Here is a 10,490-nt window from a genome sequence, read left to right on the forward strand (position 1 = left end):
GAAAACTCCGTAGCAATAATGTCACTTACTTGCATATCCATGTAAGGGTTCTTCACTGGTCCAGTTGGATTCTGTGTGTTATTCCAGTTAGCTATACAGGCAGTCCCCGGGTTACGTACAAGATAGGGACTGTAGGTTTGTTCTTAAGTTGAATCTGTATGTAAGTCGGAACTGGCTCCAGATTCAGCCGCTGTTGAAACTGATCAGCGGCTGATTCCAGGAAGCCTGGGGCAGCCGCTGATCAGTTTCAACAGCGGCTGAATCTGGATGCCTGGGACAGAGCAGCTGGGGCGCTGCCGGGTAGGTCCCCACAGCGCTGGCGCTGCGGGGACCAACCCGGCAGCACCCCAGCTGCTCTACCCCAGGTGTTCCCAAGTCAGCCACTGCTGAAACTGATCAGCGGCTGATTCCAGGAAGCCAGGGGCAGAGCTGCTCTGCCCCAGGCTTCCTGGAATCAGCCGCTGATCAGTTTCAACAGCAGCTGAATCTGGAGCCAGTTCCGACTTACATACAGATTCAACTTAAGAACAAACCTACAGTCCCTATCTTGTACGTAAGCCGGGGACTGCCTGTATAGCTAACTGTATAGCTAACTGCGTCCTCCACGGTGAGAAATGCATGGTCTGCTGGGGGGGGTGCACTAGCTGCGCCCCCTCCCCAGAAGACCAGGGAGACGCGGAGCAGCTTTTCTCGCCGCGGAGGACGCAGGCGGTGGAACTGCCTGCGTCCTCCATGGTGAGAAAAGCATGGTCTGTTGGGTGGGGGGTGCACTAGCTGCGCCCCCGCCCCAGCAGACCAGAGAGACGAGGAGCGGCTTTTCTTGCCGTGGCTTTGCTCCGCGTTTGCCTGGTCTGCAGGGGGTGCCCCCCGGTCTGCAGGGGGGAGCCCCCCAGCAGACCAGGCAGACGCAGAGCAAAGCCGCGGCGAGAAAAGCCGCTCCGCGTCTCCCTAGTCTGCTGGGGGACCCCGCGCCTTTGAAAAAACCTTTAAAAAAAACGGCACAGACACACACAGCAGAGATTTTTTTGGGGGACTTTTATTGACACACTTTTTTTTTTTTTTTTTAAATAATTTACCTCTCCTTCTACAAAGGGCATTCAGGTCTATCTTTGGCACCGTACAGTGGTTCCCCGAGTGGAGGTGCACCGCTCCTGGAAGTACTGCAATACCAGGTCGATACGTGGAGTGGACGGAACAAGCTCCTGTTCCGACCCCCTGCTCCAAAAATCCATTTAAAATAAAGATCTCAAATAGAAATCATATCAGATATTAAACTGATAAGGAGCACATGCGACGCTTCCAGGTAAGGACCGAGCGTTGGGCAGTCAGGCGAAATGCCCTGCCAACGTCAGGGTACTGACTTGGGAACCGTTACGACGCCAATACAGCCTACTGACCCAGCCCCACCTTTCCGCCATTCGCACTCCTAGAGCATGCTTACGCTGGTCTTAGCCAAAAGGCCGAGAAGCGATGGCTTGTGTCGCCCCCCCGACCGAGGTACCCCCTCGCCCACACATCTCCGCGCTACCGGGAGCGCCCGGCATCCGCGCGCTGCCCATCCGCGCCGGTCGCCAGGCTTCCTGAGCCACCGCTTGGCGGCCAGGGCCCTGCAGGCGACGCTCCCTCGCCCCAGGGGCAGAGGGCGTGCGCCGGCCACGCTCACCCACCGCCCCTGGGAACCCGCCCTCAGCGACTGGGGCCAGCCCTTGCTGAGGCCGCTCCCCGCGGCGGGCCGGGTTGGCTGGCCGGCGTTCATCTGCATAGCTCCTCCTGGCGCCCGGCGTCATCACGCTGACAGCCGGGCTGGCTGGCGTGTGTTTGCGGCGGCGGCTTTGGCATGGCCTCGGCTGGGCAGACACTCCTTCCTTCTGCTTGCGATGCGAGTCAGGCCAACTGAGGACGGCGGCAGCCTGGGAAAAAAAAAGAAAAGAAAAGAAAAGGGCGCTTGGGCTGGCCTCCAGCCGAGCGGCAGACTTAGCAGCCCAGAAGAGTGGCGAGCCGGGACATACTATAAACTACACTTGATCTTAACCAAAAGGCGGAGAAGCGAGCGAGCCCAGCCCGCATAGCCGGGGGGACGGTAAAGGAGAAGGAAAGAAGCCTGCCCTGAAGCCGGGACAGACAGACCTACTATATACTACACTCCATCCCAGCCAAAAGGCTGAGAAACGGGGCCGGGGCTGGGGCCGGGCTCTCCCTCCTCTCCCCACCCCTCCCCTGGAAAAAGGCCTACCTTGCCTCACCTCACGGCGCACACAGACGTACTCTCCCCCTCCCAAGACGTCCCCCAGCGCGGGGGAATAGAAATTTTCTAAGTCCCGCCCGCTCACTCACCGCCCGCCGCCCTCTCCTCGCTCACGGCGACCGCACCGAGACCGACCGACTCACCCACCCCGCGCGCCTCCTCCGGCCTCCCCTCCCTCGCAGCAGGGAGGCCCGGGTGGTGGTGGGGCGCCGAGGGCACTCTGGGCAGCGCCCCACTCGCCTCCCTCCTCCCTTCCCGGCAGCCTCCGCCAGCCCCCGGGCTCATCTGCATGCGGGCTCCGCCCCCTCTCCCCCTTGCTTATCCGGCCTGCTGGCTGGCTGGCCGGCTGGCCCGCCCACCTGCCCGCTCGCTCTGACCAGCCTTGCCTCGCCTCGCCTGCAGAAGCGGCTAGTCTAGTGTTCAACGGGGCTCGTCAACTACTCCCTGACAGCCCTGCTCGCAGGTCGGATGCGCTGCGCCGCCCCGCCCCGCAGGCAGGAGCAGCAGGTGTGAATGGGGCTCGTCAACAGCTCGCTGGCAAGGCCAACGCCCCGCAGACTGCTTGCCCGCAGTCTTTCTGCTTCTGCCTCTGCTCTTCCAAGCACGCACACCCTTTCTTGATTTAAAAAAAATAAACATAAAATTAAAATGAAAAAAAGTGACGGCTTGCCAACGCTGCCTTTGAAAAAGCTCCCTCAGGAGACCAGGGAGACGCGGAGCGGCTTTTCTCACCGCGGCTTTGCTCCGCGTCTCCCTGGTCTGCTGTGCGCCCCCCCCCCCAGCAGACCAGGGAGACGCGGAGCAGCTTTTCTCGCCGCGGAGGACGCGGGCGGCGGGATAGCGGTGCATCTGGGCAGTCCCGCCGTCTGCATCCTCGCGGCGAGAAAAACCCCGTTCGTATGTAGGGATCCGACATAAGTCAGATCCACGTAAGTCGGGGACTGCCTGTATTCAGAACTGAGGTCCAAATACTACAGGGTAATCACTCTGGATGACTGAACAGTCAGGATGCTAGTCAAACTGCATCTGTTTATCCATCATACTCTTAAAAGACATGGCAGTTCATATGCATGATAGAATAGATATTTAACAGCTATTTCTCCTGTCAGCACAGTATCTTGCATGTGTTTTGGATGACCATAACAAAAGCCCTGCTCCTGGTATCACAGTCTGTGTATTAGAGAGGTAGCCGTGTGAGTCTGGATCTGCAAAAGTGACAAGGAGTCCTAGGGAAATACCGGGGTGGGTATAAATATACAGGCATAAGAAAAGAGTACCAATATACAGTATGCCTGTATATTTATACCCGCCCCTGGTATTTCCACTACATGCATCTGACAAAGTGGGTCTTTGCCCAAAAAGCTTATGCTCCAATAAATCTGTTAGTTTATAAAGTGCCACAGGACTCCTCATCGCTTTTACAGTCTGTGTAGACACTTGAGCCTTCTACTTACTTTACACATGTATGCATAGAACTCCCTGTCATTCCACGTAAATATCGAACAGAGGAACAAGACTTCCTTACTGCCTAGTAGAGCAAGACACTAGAGGAGCGATAAGTGACACAGTAACTGGGAGTTCAAATTTTAGTAGACTGAGGCTTAAATCCTTAACTTTTTAAAAGATTTGTATTTTTTGTTGAGACTAATATAAAAGGAGTATTTTTAAAATGTATTTCCAAAGAATTTGGGTATTTCTAAATGGGGCATCAAATATTGAAGTCCTTGCTTAAAATGGACTCCCATTGAAATAGAGGAGCTCTGGACTTGTCATCTCCCCTTAGAGCTCTGCGAATATACACATCTTTGTAAAGTGTCAGTATAGCCATTATATACTTATTATGTATAAGCAGGGCTTGACAAACGGTGGCGAAATCAATTCGCTAGCCCCACACTGCAACTGCACAAGACCCGCATTGCGCATGCACGTGCAGCCGGTGAACGGGGCAACCGGCTGAAATCTACTCGCCATGGGCAAGTAGAAACAGCGATTTGTCAAGCCCTGTGTATAAGTAAATAACAGTAGATACTAGTATGTAATCCGTTGGGGTGCTCCCCGGAGAATGAAGGGGGCTCCCCTCAGGGTCAGTGGGTGGCCACTCCAACCCACTACAAGCTCCTAAGCAGTCAGTAGCTCAGCTCTAATCCCGGGCAGGGGCTGCAGCAGTCAAGCAGTCTAAGCAAACAATCAGTAGCCCAGCCCTACACAAGGCAGGGCTGCAAGAGTTAACAGTCAATAGCCCTGCCCTAGGGCAAGCGAAGGGCTTCTCCCAGGACAAACCAACCAGGTCACAGTCAGTACCCAGGTTCGTAGTCTGTCCCCTTACTCAGGAAAGGTTCAGGCCCTTAGCCCAGGCATGTCCAAAGTCCGGCCCGCGGGCCAATTGCGGCCCGTGTTCCGATTTAATACGGCCCCCGCTTCCTCCCCCTCTCCTGGCTCCCCAGCGCTCTTTTGAACTGGCGCGCCCAGCGCGCCGCTTCCGGCTGCGCCGCCGCTGCCCATGGCCTCCGCGGTCCTAGAGCATGCCCTGTAGGGCACGTCCGCAGCCCCACTCCCCCGCTCGGCTGTGGGTTCGCCCTGCCCCCAGGCCGCCGTGCCCTGCGCTCTCCGCCCGCCTCCGACCCTGCGGGCCCTCCGCCTTGGGGCTGAGAGTGCGGGGACGGCTCTCACACATGTTCACTTCTTCAAATCTGGCCCTCTTTGAAAAAAGTTTGGACACCCCTGCCTTAGCCTGTGGCTGCATGCCGCCGGAGGGGAGACTGCCACCCAATCAAGGTGTAGCAGGGTGGGCACGGGTCCTTCCTTCACCACCGCACCCTGGCCAGGGTCCTAATAGTAGCTGGTAATCAGCTGCCAGGTCAGCCGGGATCCAGGCCAAAACTCACTGACCTGTTGCACCGGGGTCAGTGGGGGATCCACTCCACAACCCATTGGCCCCCGGACAGACCAAGGTCACCCACCCCTGGGCTGGCTCCAATTCTCCCCTCCATCCCGGGTACCTGGTTCCCTGGGAAGTCTTCCAGGTGGCCCAGGGTGGGGTCCTCTGGCCACAACAGCAGGCCCACGTGGTAATCCTCCCAAAGAGCACTGGGAGGCCCAGGCCAGTTGTCCAACTCCTCCGCCGGCCAGGGCGGGGAGGCTTTTGGCTCCTCAGTGGTCAGGGAAGCAGAGGCCTCTGGCTCCCTTGCTGGCTGGGGAGAGTGCCTGTGTGTCTGTCTCTGGCAGGGCCCAAACTGGCCTTGCAGGAAGTCCTTTTCTATCCCTGGGCCCATCCCCTGACTTCCTCCCAGGTGAGTCCTCCAGGTGAGCCCAACCTGGCTCAGGGAGGGGCACTTCCTCCTCAGGGTCAGTGGGTGGCCACTCCAACCCACTGCACAGTACTATGTGTCATTACTGGAAATGGCCAAGTACGAGTGAGGAGAAAAGAAAATATGACAAAAAAATGTGATGCTTTCCAAAAAAAAAACAACCTAATGCACTTAGACAAGATCACAATATTATTGTACTACTAATGATAAGCAAGGGGACTTTAACCCATTTTCAAAACAAGATGTGCTTCCAAGAATATTCTCTTTTACAATGCGTGGTCCCAGGATACCACCACAGTGTTTGCACCATTAAAATCAACGGGAGATTTATTACCTACTTCAGTGGAAAGAGGACAGAGCCATGAATGAGTAGTGAGTAGACTATAGTGAAATCCATCTCTTTTCTTACTGCTTTAGTAGGGTGGGTTCCGTCTGCCCTCCCCCAATATAAACCATCATCCATATTTAATGTCAACCTACATCGGATTTGAATTTTATGTACTTGCAGATCCCATGTTCCCAAGTTTAGTATAAATGGTTTGGATCTAGATATGGAAGAAGTATACAATCACTAATACTCAGACATCCTCATGGCAGGAACTATTCAGTATTACAGGAATGTGTGTATAACTGTAATAATACACTGAAGTCCTGATCCTGAAATTGGTTCTTCATGGTCAGACCCCTGCATATACATGGCCATCCATTGACTTCAATGAATATCCACAGGGAAGCGAGCATCAACCCATGTGTGGAACAAGTTGTAGGATCAGGGCCTTAAACACAAACTAAAACCAACATGACAATTCATGCATGATTACTTTAGCTTTGCTTTAAAAATAAAAAGGCAGACAGATTGTTATTCAAATCTATTTTATTTATTTTCAGTGGAAAAGCAAAACAAAAAAAATTTCGTTTACCTGTTACTACAATTGGGATATGTTTTAAATTCGGAAACAAAGCTAATTTATATTTTAAAAGCCAATAAGAGGGCTCCAGCTAAAGGAGAAATTAGGCAGTTTGCGCCTCAACCACGGCACAAAAAGGAATGGGCGATGGAAAGAAAAATACATTGAATACTGCCTGAGGAGTCCCATGGAATCATACCCTCTTCAGAAGGGTTAAAAAGACTTTGCTACACAGAAAGGCTGCATCTAGACTAGCAAGTTTTTCCGCAAAAGCACTTGCTTTTGCGGAAAAACTTGCCAGCTGTCTACACTGGCTGCTTGAATTTCCGCAAGAGCACTGACTTCCTACTGTCTGAAATACTATGCTGCTCCTGTTCGGGCAAAAGTCCTTTTGCGCAAAAGGGCCAGTGTAGACAGCTCAGATTTGTTTTGTGAAAAAAAGCCCCAATCGCGAAAATGGCAATCGGGGCTTTTTTTGTGGAAAAGCGCGTCTAGATTGGCACGGACGCTTTTTTGCAAAAAGTGCTTTTGCGGAAAAGCGTCCTGCCAATCTAGATGCTCTGTTCCGCAAATGCTTTGAACGGAAAACTTTTCTGTTAAAAGCATTTGCGGAAAATCATGCCAGTCTAGACGTAGCCAAAGTGAACGGCTAGCTTCTGACCCTCACAGTGTTTCGCATGGACACAAGTATGTATTTATATTCACAAAACATAATGTTTACGTACCACTGTGCATGTTCAAAATGTTGAATGAACCAACATAGCCTAACAATCTCCATTTACCCTCATGATATCTCCACTCCTGACCCTTGTTCTTTTCTCAAGAGCATCCCATCTCCCATCAGCAGTTTTAATATTCAGTAGAACCTCAGTGAAGCCTCAGGAATGGAGGTTGTTCATAACTTAGAAATGTTTGTAACTCTGAACAAAACATTGTTTCTTTCAAAAGTTTACAACTGAACCTTGACTTAATACAGCTTTGAAACAGTTCTACGCAGAAGGAAAATGCACTTTTTCTTTTTCTTCGTTTTTGTTACATACTTCTGGTTTCAAATGAGGTGTGAGCCTTTATAGGTCAGTTCACAACTCTGGTGTTTATAACTATTGTAAAGTCATATTCTGGCTGGTCTGCCAGTGATCACACAGCAATTTCCATAGATTACTTGTACATTTTGTCTGGGGCACAGCGGATCCTAAACCTGAATGGTTGATAGGGTATTCACTAAAAACACAAGTACCAGAGCTCCTCACCCTAGCCTAGAGTGTTCTTTCCTTGGCCTCAGGACTGGGGGATGTGGGAGCAAAATGCAACGTATGGGTCTTGTTCTTCCCCACATATATATAAGCAGCAGCTACCTGGAAGTGTATCACAATATACAACTTAATCCCTAGTAAGGATGTTAAATCCCATTTCATCAGTTAACTGGTTAAATTTTAGGTTTAACCCATTAAGCAGGATCCCGGGCGGGGGGACTGCCCCACCCCGGCTGGAGCAGCACCCAGCCCCACGTGGGGATGGAACAGCCCTCCACCCACAGCAGACCACATGCGGGGGGTTGCTTTTGGGCACCAGTTAACCAATTATCCAATAAGCATCACCCAGTGAAGGTGATACTGGGGAATCAGTTACTTGATCGCATCCCTAATCCCTAGTTCAGAAGTCAGAGTGATCTTCTGCTGGGACACAGAAAAGAACTGGAGAGCTCAGCCTGGACAGCGCCTTCCCTACAGAGCAGATGTTACAAAGCTGTGGCTGTTTCCTACATTCAGCTGCTATTAGGTGGTCACATTACTCATTGTCTGGACAGAGTTCTTAGCACATGAGAGGTGAGTCTTCTCAGCAGAAAATAACTATCCCTCTACCAGGCCACTCATTATTTAGCAAAAGCCAGAGGCTTCATTCTTAATGACAGATGAGAAAGCTTATCCTGCCTGTGATGGATAGGAGGAGTGCTGGCCGGTGACTAAAGGATTAAACTCAGTTAGCTGGGGGGGGGGGTTGCAGAGTAAGAAGAATCAATTGGATACAGTACTGAAATCTGAATTGTATAAGATACCTTGCCTGGTTTTTTTAGTTAAGCCAGGAGTTGGAAAACAGCATGATTTAAACCCAGACAGGACTACCACGCCTCCAAGGAATTCGGGACATGGAAGTGGACTGAACTAGGAATGGATCATGAGTAAATAAAGAGAAGATATGTATTTAGTTGCAATCAGGGCATTTTTCTTTATTTTGGTTGTTTGGTTAAATTTATTTGTGTGACTCTATGCCTTCCCTCCTCCATTCACAATCTTAAGAGCATGCTCAGAGATGTTCTCTGTGTTTTAATTTGTTTTACTTGGTTGCTCTGTAACACCTAACTACCAAGTATGCTTTATCAAGTTTATCTTTTTGTTTTGTTAATACAATCACCTTTTTTAAAGGTGATGATTTGATTCTTATGTCCTGGAAAGAAACAGGAGGTCGCTGTGTGTATGTCTGCTTAGCTTGAGAGGTCAGCTATCAGAGATACAGTTTTGTTTCCTTTTGTTTCTTTTTCCAAGCTCTCTTGTGGCAGAGGAGCATGGGGTACTCCTGGGGAAGGAAGTCCAAGTGCTTTCTTCCTGGGTTCAAGAAGAAAGGGGTTTCTTTTGTTCTACTTGGCTGTGGCACCTATCTCTGAAAGTCAGTGAATCTGTAACTCAGGGGAGTTTTTGTAAGCAGAACCTATAGAGGCAAGGTATGTAAGGTCTCTTGTGGGCCCCCATCTTCTGCACTCAGAGTGCCAGAGCGGGGAACAGCCCTGACACAGCCACATAAACATTTTAACTCTATCTCCAAATTTTATCACCGTAAATCCTTTTTCCAAATGGCTCAGCCACAACATCAAGTTGCCCTGACATTTAGGGACCAAAGATGGGAAGTCTTTTACTAGACTTGTGGAGTTTGAACATATCACAAATATTTGAAACATTAGCCATCCTGATAGCTGTTGCAAGACTTCCCCCTTGAGGAAGATTTTTAAGGTACCAATTGTCTGAGACCCTGGCTGGACCAGGTAGAGCAGAAGTTACAATTACTCGATGAGGGCAACAACATAATCCACATTCCTAATCTTGTTATGGGTGTCTATCACAAGGTAGAAAAAATTATTACCTGTGACAATTCTCATAAATCAACAAAAAGAAAGCACAGCCAGAGGCTCATTCAAATAGATTGCCTTTATATCTTCAGAGCATTCATTAGGGTCTACTTTCAATAGCACTGCAAAAAATGCAGTCTGTCTTAGTCCCTTAGTAGTCTGGGCCCCTGAACTCAGACAGCAAAGGGCTTTCCTAAAGTAAGGTGAAAGCTTTGTTATCTGGCACTCATGGGGAATGCTGGTTATCAGTTAACTATGTGCTGGACGCTCACGCAAAGGGTTAAACAGACTGAGGCCTGGTGAGGGGAAGGAAGTACTTCTTGATGATGTCAACCGGCAGTGATGTCAGTTAACAAAGTGCCGGATAACAAAGCTTTCACTGTAATAGGGCCAAAGTTCTACACAACGGCATCTCTTTCCTATCCTATGAAATTAAATCCCAATTCCTAGTACAATTACTTGAATTGCTTGCAAAACATGGTCTCTTAAAATTCATAAGGGCAACATATGGCAAGATTGTTTTGTCAGTAATTCTGAGTGTGTCAGATCTATCAACCTATAAATTAATAACATTGTCAAAATCCATATCTCAGTCCCAGAACTAAAGCACTCCCTGCAGTGTCAAAACAGACATTCATAGAATCATAGAATCATAGGACTGGAAGGGACCTCAAGAGGTCATCGAGTCCAGCCTCCCGCCCTCAAGGCAGGACCAAGCTCCGTCTACACCATCCCTGACAGATGTCTATCTAACCTGTTCTTAAATATCTCCAGAGAGGGAGATTCCACCACCTCCCTTGGCAATTTATTCCAATATTTGACCACCCTGACAGTTAGGAATTTTTTCCTAATGTCCAATCTAAATCTCCCCTGCTGCACTTTAAGCCCATTACTCCTTGTCCTGTCCT

The 10,490-nt window shown here is 50.2% G+C and overlaps 1 non-coding gene across 1 annotated transcript; it reads right to left on the reverse strand.

Moving 5' to 3' along the window:
* Window positions 1–1,135: 1,135 nt before the first annotated feature.
* Window positions 1,136–1,319, reverse strand: LOC112543684 (U2 spliceosomal RNA). The gene has a single exon (XR_003086899.2). It is a non-coding gene; the product is annotated as a U2 spliceosomal RNA (small nuclear RNA).
* Between the last annotated feature and the right edge of the window lie 9,171 nt (window positions 1,320–10,490).

The sequence above is a fragment of the Pelodiscus sinensis genome, chromosome 14, assembly GCF_052426305.1.
Source record: "Pelodiscus sinensis isolate ZL-2025 chromosome 14, ASM5242630v1, whole genome shotgun sequence".
NCBI classification, from domain to species: domain Eukaryota; kingdom Metazoa; phylum Chordata; order Testudines; family Trionychidae; genus Pelodiscus; species Pelodiscus sinensis.